This window comes from Eschscholzia californica, unplaced genomic scaffold, assembly GCF_041429995.1.
Source record: "Eschscholzia californica isolate CP2 unplaced genomic scaffold, dmEscCali1.0.p SCAF_2, whole genome shotgun sequence".
NCBI classification, from domain to species: domain Eukaryota; kingdom Viridiplantae; phylum Streptophyta; class Magnoliopsida; order Ranunculales; family Papaveraceae; genus Eschscholzia; species Eschscholzia californica.
In genome coordinates, this window is record NW_028238309.1 from 42,784,494 (window position 1) to 42,795,575 (window position 11,082).

The window sequence follows — 11,082 nt, forward strand, 5'->3', positions numbered from 1 at the left end:
CTTGCTCCCCCTAAGAATTAAATTTCATGGAAAATCAGAAATTAAAAAAAAATATTTTAATAGATTTGGATACTTGAAACTTAATATTTATCTTCATAATGTTTAAAATGACATTTTTACCCGTCAATATCAGCAAAACGCACTTTTACCTGTATATTTGCAAATGACATTTTTGCCATTATAAAATACCAAAATGATTACCCTTGTGCCGTCAAACTGACATTTTAGCCATTGAAAAATTACAATTGTACCCTTTTGTAATACCAAACTAAAATGTTACCCTAATGTTTTCAAAATGACATTCTTATCTTCTTATAGTACCGAAATGACAACATAATGATAAAAATGTCGTTTTGAAAATAAAAAATATTTTTGATAAGGATAAAAATGTCATTTGGGTGACGTAAGGGTAAAATGTCATTTTCGGAACATAGGATAACACCGTAAAATTGTTATTTGACTTATAAAAAAACACTGAATATCCAATTGTAGAGCTAAAACTCTAGTTACCTGGCCAGTGGTTGAAGTGCATCACTTGGACCAAAAGAGAGATGCGGGAGAATTTGCTTGGTTAGGCTCCAGAGCAAAACCAAAACAACCCAGCTTATCATCGTCACATATTCCTGTTTGCAGTAGAGTTTTGCTGCCATCCTCTATCTTTTCCCCCTCATAAAGTAAACCAACATGTAATCCTTCGCCGAGCCGAGTATAACGGCCACATCTTCCATCACTGTTCTCTGTACTAATATTTCTGCAACAAAATTCAACAGTAACAATGTTCGTCTAGAAATTTTATACAAGTTGTACAAGATTCTGCTACCTAAGAACACAAATCCAATTTTAACATCATTTTCTATCAAGAACAAAAAGAACCAAAGACTAGCATCAGAAAGGAAAACAAATCCCATATTCATTATCATCAAAACTTATGTAAGCATTTATACTTGTAAGAAAAATTACATGACAATCTCAAGTTAATTGACTAACAAACAGGTGACATTGAATTATCCATAAATTATTAACTCGTCGTAATTTCACAAAACCAAAGCAGGATTGAATAGCAACGTTGTTGATTGCACAAAATAGTTGACGAATTCAAGTACAAGTACCTCTTCTCTGTAGTTTATCATCACAGTCCTGGTCCTGAATAAGCAACTCAGTTTTTCCCGAATCCCGATTGAGATAATTGAGAGATCATATAGACCTGGTTGAAGTATAGATCACGAGAGCGGGAAGGTACCAATTTGTAAAATAGAAGACAAGCTTGAGCATTTTCAAGAGTTTTGGGCAGGTTTCCAAGAAGAGAGAGCATACACGATCCTTCCCTTCCATCCTTGCAGCAACCATTGACTATCTTCATCAATAACAAAATCCTTGTGATAATTCGCTTTTACTTTTTCTTTTGCCTTCTTTACTACATCCATGTTCAGTGGGAATTGTGTGAACCCAGCTCTCTGATTCCGCATCTGCCACTGCTTATAAGTTTCTGGCCGCTCAACCCTCTCTGATCCCTCACAAGCTATGACATTCAAAGCCTCTCGTCCCAAGAGATCATCTTCAAGGAATATTCTCTCTGGATGCTCGCGGGGAACATTTGTCTCAAGCATATCAAATAAAGCAGAATAGTGGAAGAGAGCCTCACGAAACCTTGTAACAAAGAAAGGGGCACTATAAGCCCCATTCACAATTCCCTGAATGAAGACATCGGGATTTGTCTTTCTTATGAGGTTTAGAACAGCATTTCTTGGACAATCTAACATGACCGTCTCATCAAGTAGCTTCTTTAATCGATTTACAGAGTTTACTACAAGAACTTCTCCCTTGTTGATCTTGAGATCTTCAATCTGAATGGTTTCCCATTTCTGAGCTATGGCGTTATACTCAAAAGGAACATTGAAACTGTCAGCATAATTTGCCAACCGGCGGCCTGTTTCTTCAACCCTTTCTGCTGGACGAAATCCAGATTGAGGAAATTCTATCCCAGTAATCCGAAGCTTAGGAGGTCCACCAGGTGCTTTTGAAAGTTGTTCGATAATGCCGGGCCATTGAAAACCAAAGTAGATACCAAAATCTATAATATGGAGAGTTGTTGCATTTTTAGCCAGACGCATAATTGTATGATTTGTAAAGAAGTTTGTTACCTTCATGTATGGGCATGCAGCTAGATATAACTGGTAAGCTTTCAGGAAATCAGAAGCTGATGTTCTTTTCTTCATGGTAGGTGCACAAATCTGGCTTCCATTACCTGCTAACCGAGCTTCGAGCCCATCTGCAAAGTAATGGGCCAACCTTTGAGATCCATTCCCGAAAGGGGAAGAATGCTGTCTGAGTTGCTTCAGTAGTTCATTAGCACTTCTACGATCATCAGCAGCAACAGATTGTGAACAGTGAACAAGAAGAGTCCTTAAATCAACCACGTCTTCTTTTCCCTTCTGTTTCTTCCACCAGCACCATTAGATACTTTTGAGTTCCCGTTTTTCTGCAAATTCTTTTCTGTTTCAGCTTTCACGGATTCACGGAGAATAATATTTGCATTTTGATGCTCTTTTTGTCCCTTACACAACAATACCATATCGAACATAGCCGACCTAAGACTCTCTTCAGAGAAAATAGCTGATTGCTTGTTACTCCTCCCTTCTTCTAAATCTTGATCATCCCTGTTAAGATTCTTCTTTCCTCTCGACCCGTTTGGGGAGTTCTCTGTATCATCCTTCTTCCCCAGTTCCGCTTCATGATGTAATGTCTCGTTTCTCTCTAGATTAAGGAGTAGGTCATTATCATTTGGAAGAAACTTACTAGCTTCCTCGACACCTCTATTGAACTGCCAAACAGGTTCGTTATCACAATACAAATCAGGAACCAAACCTTCTTCACCAAAACTAAGACTCGGGGGAGAGCTAAAAGAAGATTGAGGAGTTGCTTGGAAAGTATAATCAGTAGGAGAAGTATCGATGAGCGAAGATTTATACTCGCTGAGGTTGTCATCAATTGAGTTGGTATCTACTGTATTATTACTACTACTACTACTACTGGTAGAGGTAGTGTTGTTACTAAACGAACTACTGGAAGACGGATGTTTGTCAGCAAGGATTTCGTAAAAGGGTTTTTCTGCAGCTTGAAGAGCCGAAGAATCCTGAAACGAAGAACTCTTCTCCTCCTCCATGTCCTCTTCCATAAGCATCTGATTTATGTAATTGAGAAGTGCATCGGAGAAGTTATAATCCCCTGAAGAAACTCCATCGGGGCTAACACTTGATGGTGGAAGAAATCCATTGGGGTTTTGATCAGGAGTAATAGGAAAATCCATGAAATTTTGATCCAAAGGTAGTCAGTCCTTTTGAGGTTCAAGAATCAGAAACAATCTTAATTTCAAAGTTAGATTTCTCAATGGAATCAATAGAACTTCCTCAAGGTGAATGAATCCACAACCATTACAAATCAGAGAACTTCATAAATGCTGTTAATTTACACAGAGAAAGATCAAAATATATACTAAAAAAGTACAATCAATAATAATTAAGCACAAGTTCCAACTAATCAGAGATTCAAACTAGATTAGATATAGTATTTCAGATTCTTCAAAATGAAAAGGAGAAAGGAATTTAGGGTTAAAAACAACCAATTCCTTCAAATGATACATAGGAGAGAGAGAGTGTGTGTGAGAGAGAGAGAGAATACCAGTAGATGAGAAAGTGTAGAAATAAGGGTGTGTGAGTCAGAACTTTTCAGGTTCTTTTTTTAACTGTAAAACACACAAACAGGTGTAGTCTGGGTCCGACAACAGGCTATCACCAGGTAACCGCTGCTGCTAAAAGGTAACCGAATAAAACTAATCAGATCAAAAAACAGAAAAATAATGCCGCCAATTTGGAAACCAAATAAAAGTCAAACCTTAACATGAACAAACAAAATCAAACTGTTTGCAACAACAAAAAGAAATATTTAACTGTTTTGAGCTTAACTTTCTTTCATTTTCTTGAGGGAATTTTTCGCCCTATTTGTTGGTTGATTTCTATTTAGATCTGCAGTATATTTATTTTTGTAAACTCTTCTATCATTTAAAAAAAAATGAAATTTGAGAAACTCGTGTAAGAGTAGAAATTCCCCTCTCCTTACTCATGTTCTTGCAACACCATATTTTTGGTCCCTTGAAACACTCTTGTGAAAACTAATATGTAGATATCTAGCTGAAGATGTTTCAAAAAAAAAGGGTGCTTCTATAAGCACCGGGCCAAATGGCCGTAAGCGGGCGGTCATGTCATGAACTCGGGTGATTCAATCTATAAACATCTGAAACAAGAAACTCTAACTCGATAATCAACCACCATAACCTAGTTTAGGTATATATTGCAACCCCCATGTCGTAACTTGTTCCCTTCCGTTAATTTACTAGGATGAAGTACTATCGAGATCAGTCGGCAAAGAGCCACAACTATGCATGAATTAAGAATCTTCCAAATCCATTTTAAGACGAATGTGAGTCTTCAATAGATTGGCTCCCACATTGGGTGCACCAGACATTATGACTAATATTTCTAGCCCGAACTTCCACTACCGGTGTGTTCTTCACTACTTCATCTTCACTTGCCATTTCCAAATACTCTACCAAGATAGTACAAAAAAAATTTAAGAACAATCAAAATTTCCAGATATCACATATATGATTTTCTTTCCTGCATTTCATCAAACAGGTTAAATACAAAATTAATTAACCAGTTCCTTCTTCCAAGAATTGGATCGTAGCAATAAATGAAAGAAATCAGCAGAAACCTAACCACGTAATAAAAGACAAAATCTTAATCAACCCCATTTTAGAAAATTTGATGAAGATATTCTTGACATTAATTGGGCAATAACATAAAACAATTTTCAAGTTCTCTAGTCCCGTTCAACAAAAAAAAAGTTACTCTCACTACTAAAAAGAGCCATTAACAATTAGAGCATCTCCAATGCCAAACTCAAAAAATAATTTAGGAAATGATAAAGTTACAAAAGATTTTGACAAAAAAAGGTTCCCAGCTGATGTGGCGGGTGTGGTTTCAAACTTTGACCAAATCTAGACCGTTGAGATATGAAAATCACAACCGCCACATCAGATGGGAATTTTTTTTTTGTCAAAATCTTTTGTGATTCTAGCATCTCTCAAAATTTTATTCCTCATATGTGTCAAGTTCCAATTGATATTCTCACTCCTACGTGGCGTTAATAGAGATCCTCAAAAAAAATTTATCACCAATGTAAAACTCTAAACTTATCTTATTTACTTATGTGGCATAGTTATTTTTGTAAATAAATAATTAGTTATTTTTGTAAATAAATAATTAGTTATTTTAGAAAATATAGAAGACTTGATTTTTATTGGTTGAAAATCGAATATTGATGAGTTGGACAATTAAAGATATCTCAATAGGACACTCTAGAAATAGAGTGTCCGCTTGAGATATCTCTATTCCACCCTCGACACATCAGCTTAGAGATCCAAATAGAGTGTTGTATTTGAGATGATTTTTAAGAAAAAACTCTAAAAATCCTACGTGACACTCGGAGTTTCTAATATTGAGTGTTGCATTGGAGATGCTCTTAGTTACCCTTTAAATTCTGATGATTGTAGTGACGATTAAGAGTATGAGAGACGAGGAAAAAGTTAGGGTACCCGGTGCCTACAGATTTTTCGACGCCTATTTTGGAAGCCATGCTTATAGAGCCGCCCGCTTACCGTCATTTAGTCCTGACAGCTTCAGAAGCGCCCAAGAAAGGATCTGAAGATATAGGAAATGCTTAACCACTCTGTTTGTTATAATGTTCATTATCTTGTTTTGGGTTTAATGAAATAATCTTCTACTTAGATTTCTATCATGGTATCCGAGCCTTGGTGAATTTTTTTTTTAAATCTTCATCGAGTTTCACTTTCTCTCACTAGAAATCTTTCTTATTTTCATTCATCTTTAATGGCATCACATTCTTCTCAACTATTTCTTCTCCAAATTACTCATCCGAATACCTCAATCTCTAATATAGAAAGTTTCGTTTCTGAAAAACTTGATGGTTTTAATTTCTTAATTTGGAAGGATCAATTCGAAGCTATTCTAATCCGTACTGATCTATTTGATTTTGTTGATGGATCATTTGTGACTCCGGTTAAATCAATCATTGAAAACAACATTGAGGTTCCAAATCCTCTTTATCTTCAATGGCGGAAAACAGATAATTTTGTCAAATCATGTATGAAAGTTACTTTCACTCATTCAAGGATAGGAAGGTGATTCGAATAACGAAAGAGTCTCGTTCGCCGGTCTAGGTATCACTAGATAACTTAGAGTAAGACGGAAAGAAACAAAGATAACGGGGGGGTTTGATATGAATAAGCAATGAAAGAAGAAAACTAGTAATACTAAACTAAATGATCAAAGTAAACGGGCGAGAGAGATTCAAGAGAAGAATTCAAAGGAACAAGAGTCGGGGAGCAAGAGTCGGGGAACAAGAGTCGGGAGACAAATAAGTGAAAGAGGTGTCGAACCATGAATCCGATATGATAAACCTACGACTATGTGTAGTCCGATCTAATGTTCCAAAGTATAATCGATGTTCGACTCCTAAAAGTATATGTCTCTAAGTACTACGTATATCCGGAGATCATACTTAGTCAAACAAACGTACAAATCGATTAATCCCGAGTCAATGAAAGTGTTGTCTAGTCGCCTAACTATGTGAAGTGCTTGAACAGACACATGAAATTATGACTTAGACTACGATCGATATCGAATACTTCGTTTCGTCTATTAACTATGCGAAGTGCTTGACAAGACAGATGAAAATACGATCGAAACGATAATCGAAATAAATGAACATCAATTTATAATCAAAACATCAAATCATATTAAACCTAATCACAATTTCATCACATTTCATCTCATATGATCGACACACTAAAGTTAGCTAAACATGATGGTTGAATGATAAATGGAAAGAAAATGATGAGAGAATTCCCCTTTTTCGATGTGGTGTGAGGCTAAGATCGTCGAAAAAATTGAGCATTTAGTTGCAACCGATCTCCCCTTAGTAAATTTCTAGGTTCCCCATAGCGACCACCATCATCTTCTCCATTTAAAACACAACCTCCATTAAAGCTAACCCTAGCTTTCTCTATCTAAAAATTTGTAGCCCAAAATCAAATCAGACGACATAAGAAGCAAGCCAATGACATGAGAAGTAAAAGCCCTATGGTTTCGGATTAAGAAGGTTGTCGGAAAAGCAAGAAAATCCGGCCAAGCTTGTTGTCCCGTCCGTCCGTGCTGCAGATCCAACGGAGCATCCCGTGCACGCGTCCTCCATTAAAATCCCGAGCTACAGCTGCTCCTGGTCCGTGTTGTTCGCGCGTCCAAGCATGCTCCACAGTTGCTGCTGCTGCTCCCATGGAAGCTTCCCGTGGACGCGTCCCTGTGTAGCTTCCCGTGTGGACGCGTCCCTGTGTAGCTTCCCGAGCACCGGCTCGGCTGCTCCCGCGACCTTGTGTGCCGGCCAGAGCTAAGTACAAGTGGGAGACTGAAGGTTATAGTCCTTTGATCGAAGATTACATGGTTCTACCAATACCAACATGATTCAAGTTATGATCAAGAAACAAAGTCGACAAAGCTTTCAAAATAGAGGTAATCATAGAATAACCTGGTTTAGGAAATGTCTCTTATGATGAAGAAATAAATGAATTAAACAGTTTAAGAGTATGGGTATGTCTATTATGAAGTGAATTAAACAGTTATTGCATTCCAAGAGAAAATATTTCTGTTACGAATTTCGTCAAACACTTAACGTGTTTCATATAAAACCTCGGATTTAGATTAAAAACTCTAAGTTTTGAAGCAATAAAACTGTCAATGGTGGTGGAGAGAAGTACAATTCGAGCATGGATTTGCTTGGCTTGACGAACCAGTTTATTATCTGTACATTGTTGAATGAGATGACAATTGGAACGATAGTCGAACCCATTGATTTCGTTTAGAGAGAAAAAGTTTTTTTGATACGAGTGTTGTTTGATGATCTCGTTAACTTCATGAATTCTAACTGAGAATAACAAATTGGGGAAGAATTGCGCCAATTAGTTACGATAAACTTGACGCTGAGAATGATCTTTTGACGATAAATCTGCTATAAGTTTTTTTTGAGATAAAATCTGCTATAAGTTGTTTTTGGAGGAAAGATGGAAAAAGAAGAAGAGAGACGTAAGAGGAGGATGAAGAAGAAGGAAGAAAAAAAATTATTTCTGGTGATGTGTCGTCGGTCGTTGCCGGCGAAGCTTCTCTGACGGTGGTGAGAGAAGAGATAAATATGGTATAATTTTTGAATGAGGGGTAGATAAGGAAAGAATAAGTCAACTTTTAAAGTTGATTGAAATTAACTAACGAAAAAGTTCAAAAGGGGTCCATGTCGGAAACTGGCCAACTTTAGGGGACCATTTTGGTGAGTTGGTCATCTTTAGGGGGTCAAAATAGAAATAACCAAAAAGGGTTAATTCCATTTTGGCCCCTAATTTTGACCAACTCACAGTTTTGGCCCCATAAGTGTCCGGCAGTTTGATTTGGCCCCAATTTCCTGTTTGACCCCCAAATTTTTTTTAGTTTTCCCATTTTACCCTCATGGAAATTTTGTAATTAAAATTGTTTTCTTTTTATTGGTCCACCTCACCTAGCAATTTCCACATCACCTTTGTCCACCTAAGATACCGCCGGAGAAGGTCGCCGGATAAAGTCGCCGCTCGGCATCTTTTTCCGGCGACCTCCATTTTTTTTAATCTTCTCGCCAACTCCTTTCTCCCTCTTCATCTATCTCTCTCCCTCCTCTTCTCTCTCTTTCCCTCTCTTCTCTCTCTCCCCCCTCTTCTCTCTCTCCCCTTCTTCTCTTTCTCCCCTTCTTCTCTTTCTCCCCTTCTTCTCTGTTCTGGTGTTGTTCTGGTGAAGGGAAACGCTTCGCCGAAAACTGTTTGGATCTGGATTTTCTAGGCGTAGAGGAGTCTGGATCTGGGGTTTTTCCCAGATCTAGACGGTTTCCGGCGAAGGGTTTCCCTTAGCCGTAACAGAAAAGAGGGGGAGAGAGAGAAGAGGAGAGAGAGAGAAAAAAAAAGGAGTCGGAGAAGAAGAAGATTAAAAAAATGGAGGTCGCCGGAAAAAGATGTCGGTTGGTGACTTTCTCCGGCGACCTTCTCCGACGGTATCTTAGGTGGACAAAGGTGATGTGGAAATTGGTAGGTGAGGTGGACAAATTAAAAGAAAAACAATTTTAATTACAGAATTTCCATGAGGGTACAATGGGGAAGCTAAATAAAATTTGGGGGTCAAACAAGAAATTGGGGTCAAATCGAACTGCCGGACATTTATGGGGCCAAAACGGTGAGTTAGTCACAAATTGGGGGTCAAAACGAAATTAACCAAAAAAAAACAATAAAGTTGTGTTTGATATCACCTATTTCCATGAAAATAAAATGGTTTCCAATTATATTTTCATGGCTTTAATTCCTTAATATTTCCATGAAACACACTAAATCAAATTCCTTGCTTCCCCTGAACTTCCATAGAAAGCGATAAGTTAAAAAAATTATATTAATATATTTAGATACTTGAAACCTAATATTTACCTCCATAATGTTTCAAAGTGACATTTTTACCCATCAATAATAGCAAAATGGTTTTGTACCTATATATTGCAAATGACATGACATTTTTTCCATTATAAAATACCAAAGTGACATGTTTATACTTTATGTTGTAAAAATGACAGTGTGGCCATTGTCAAAATTACAATTTTACTCTTTTGTGATACCACCTAACATTTTACCCTAATATTTTTAGAATAACATTCTTATCCTCTTATAGTACTTTTTTTTAATTGACAACATAATGATAAAATTGTCGTTTTGAAGATAAAAATGTCGTTTTAATAAAGGTAAAAATGTTATTTTGGTGTTTTGACTAAACAAGGGTATAAATGTCATTTTGACTAGACTAAATAAAAACTTATTAATTTCTTATATGGGATAACCTGTCGCGGTGTCCCCTATAAAATACTATTTAATGCTAATTGTTTTAGATTCGAGAAATGCTAGAAAAGAAAATTCAGATCTAGTTGGCATCCTAAGTGGAATCCCTTTCAAACCTACAATTATTTTTGACACCATAACCAAGGAAGGAAATTAATTATAAAAAAATGTAATTAATGGTGATTGACATTTAATCATCCCAACTAAGAAATGAATCTGTTTCTTGCCAAACATAACTTTTTAAACCACAAAAAACGTTGTTATTATTTAATCAAAAATTAATTCATAACAACTTTTTTGTACAAAGGAAACTCTTGGTATGCCCACTAAAAATAGTTTCTTTCCATACGAAATCAGATTAAAACAAGTAATATGATTGATTGTTCATCCTAGTGAGAAGAAAATATAAGAATATTTCATTTTATTGATCTTTAAATTAATTTTTGTCTCCTCAAATAGTTTCTTTCCACTCAAATAGTTTTCTTCCACTCAAATATATCAAGATTTGATGGTTGATGACAATTTTAAACTAATTTTTGTCTTTCATGATTTAAAAATGTTTAAAATGGTTGCAGGTGGAAAAAGAATATATTTCGAAGAGAAATTATTCAATACTAAATTATTAGTGAAAAATAATAATTTCTATAAAAGATATACAAATAAACTAAATTTATTTGCAGGGTGGTGTATAATTAATTATAAAGAAAACTGATTTATAATTAATTTGCTAGATATACAAATAAACTAAATTTATTATTTTTGAAATGATTGTAAGAAAATTAATCAATTAAATAATAACAATGTATTTTTGGTTTAAAATGTTATGTTTGGCAAGAAACAAATTAATTTTATTTGGGATGACTAAAAATCAATAATGTGACGCCCCGTGCTCTAACTAGCACGACCACGCCCCGGCAATCTACAGAAGAGCCGAAAATTCGGCAGCACCTCCTCTATAAATCGAACCGGTCGTACCTGTAACCAGTCATGGCTCAACCAACCTAAAGAAACAAACCCAAAAACAAGCGGAAGCAAACCACCATGACATCTACACA

General features: G+C 36.1%; 1 pseudogene; it reads right to left on the reverse strand.

Annotated features, from left to right (window-relative positions):
- Positions 1–1,127: 1,127 nt before the first annotated feature.
- LOC147558089 (scarecrow-like protein 14 pseudogene) lies at positions 1,128–3,436 on the reverse strand (annotated as a pseudogene).
- Between the last annotated feature and the right edge of the window lie 7,646 nt (positions 3,437–11,082).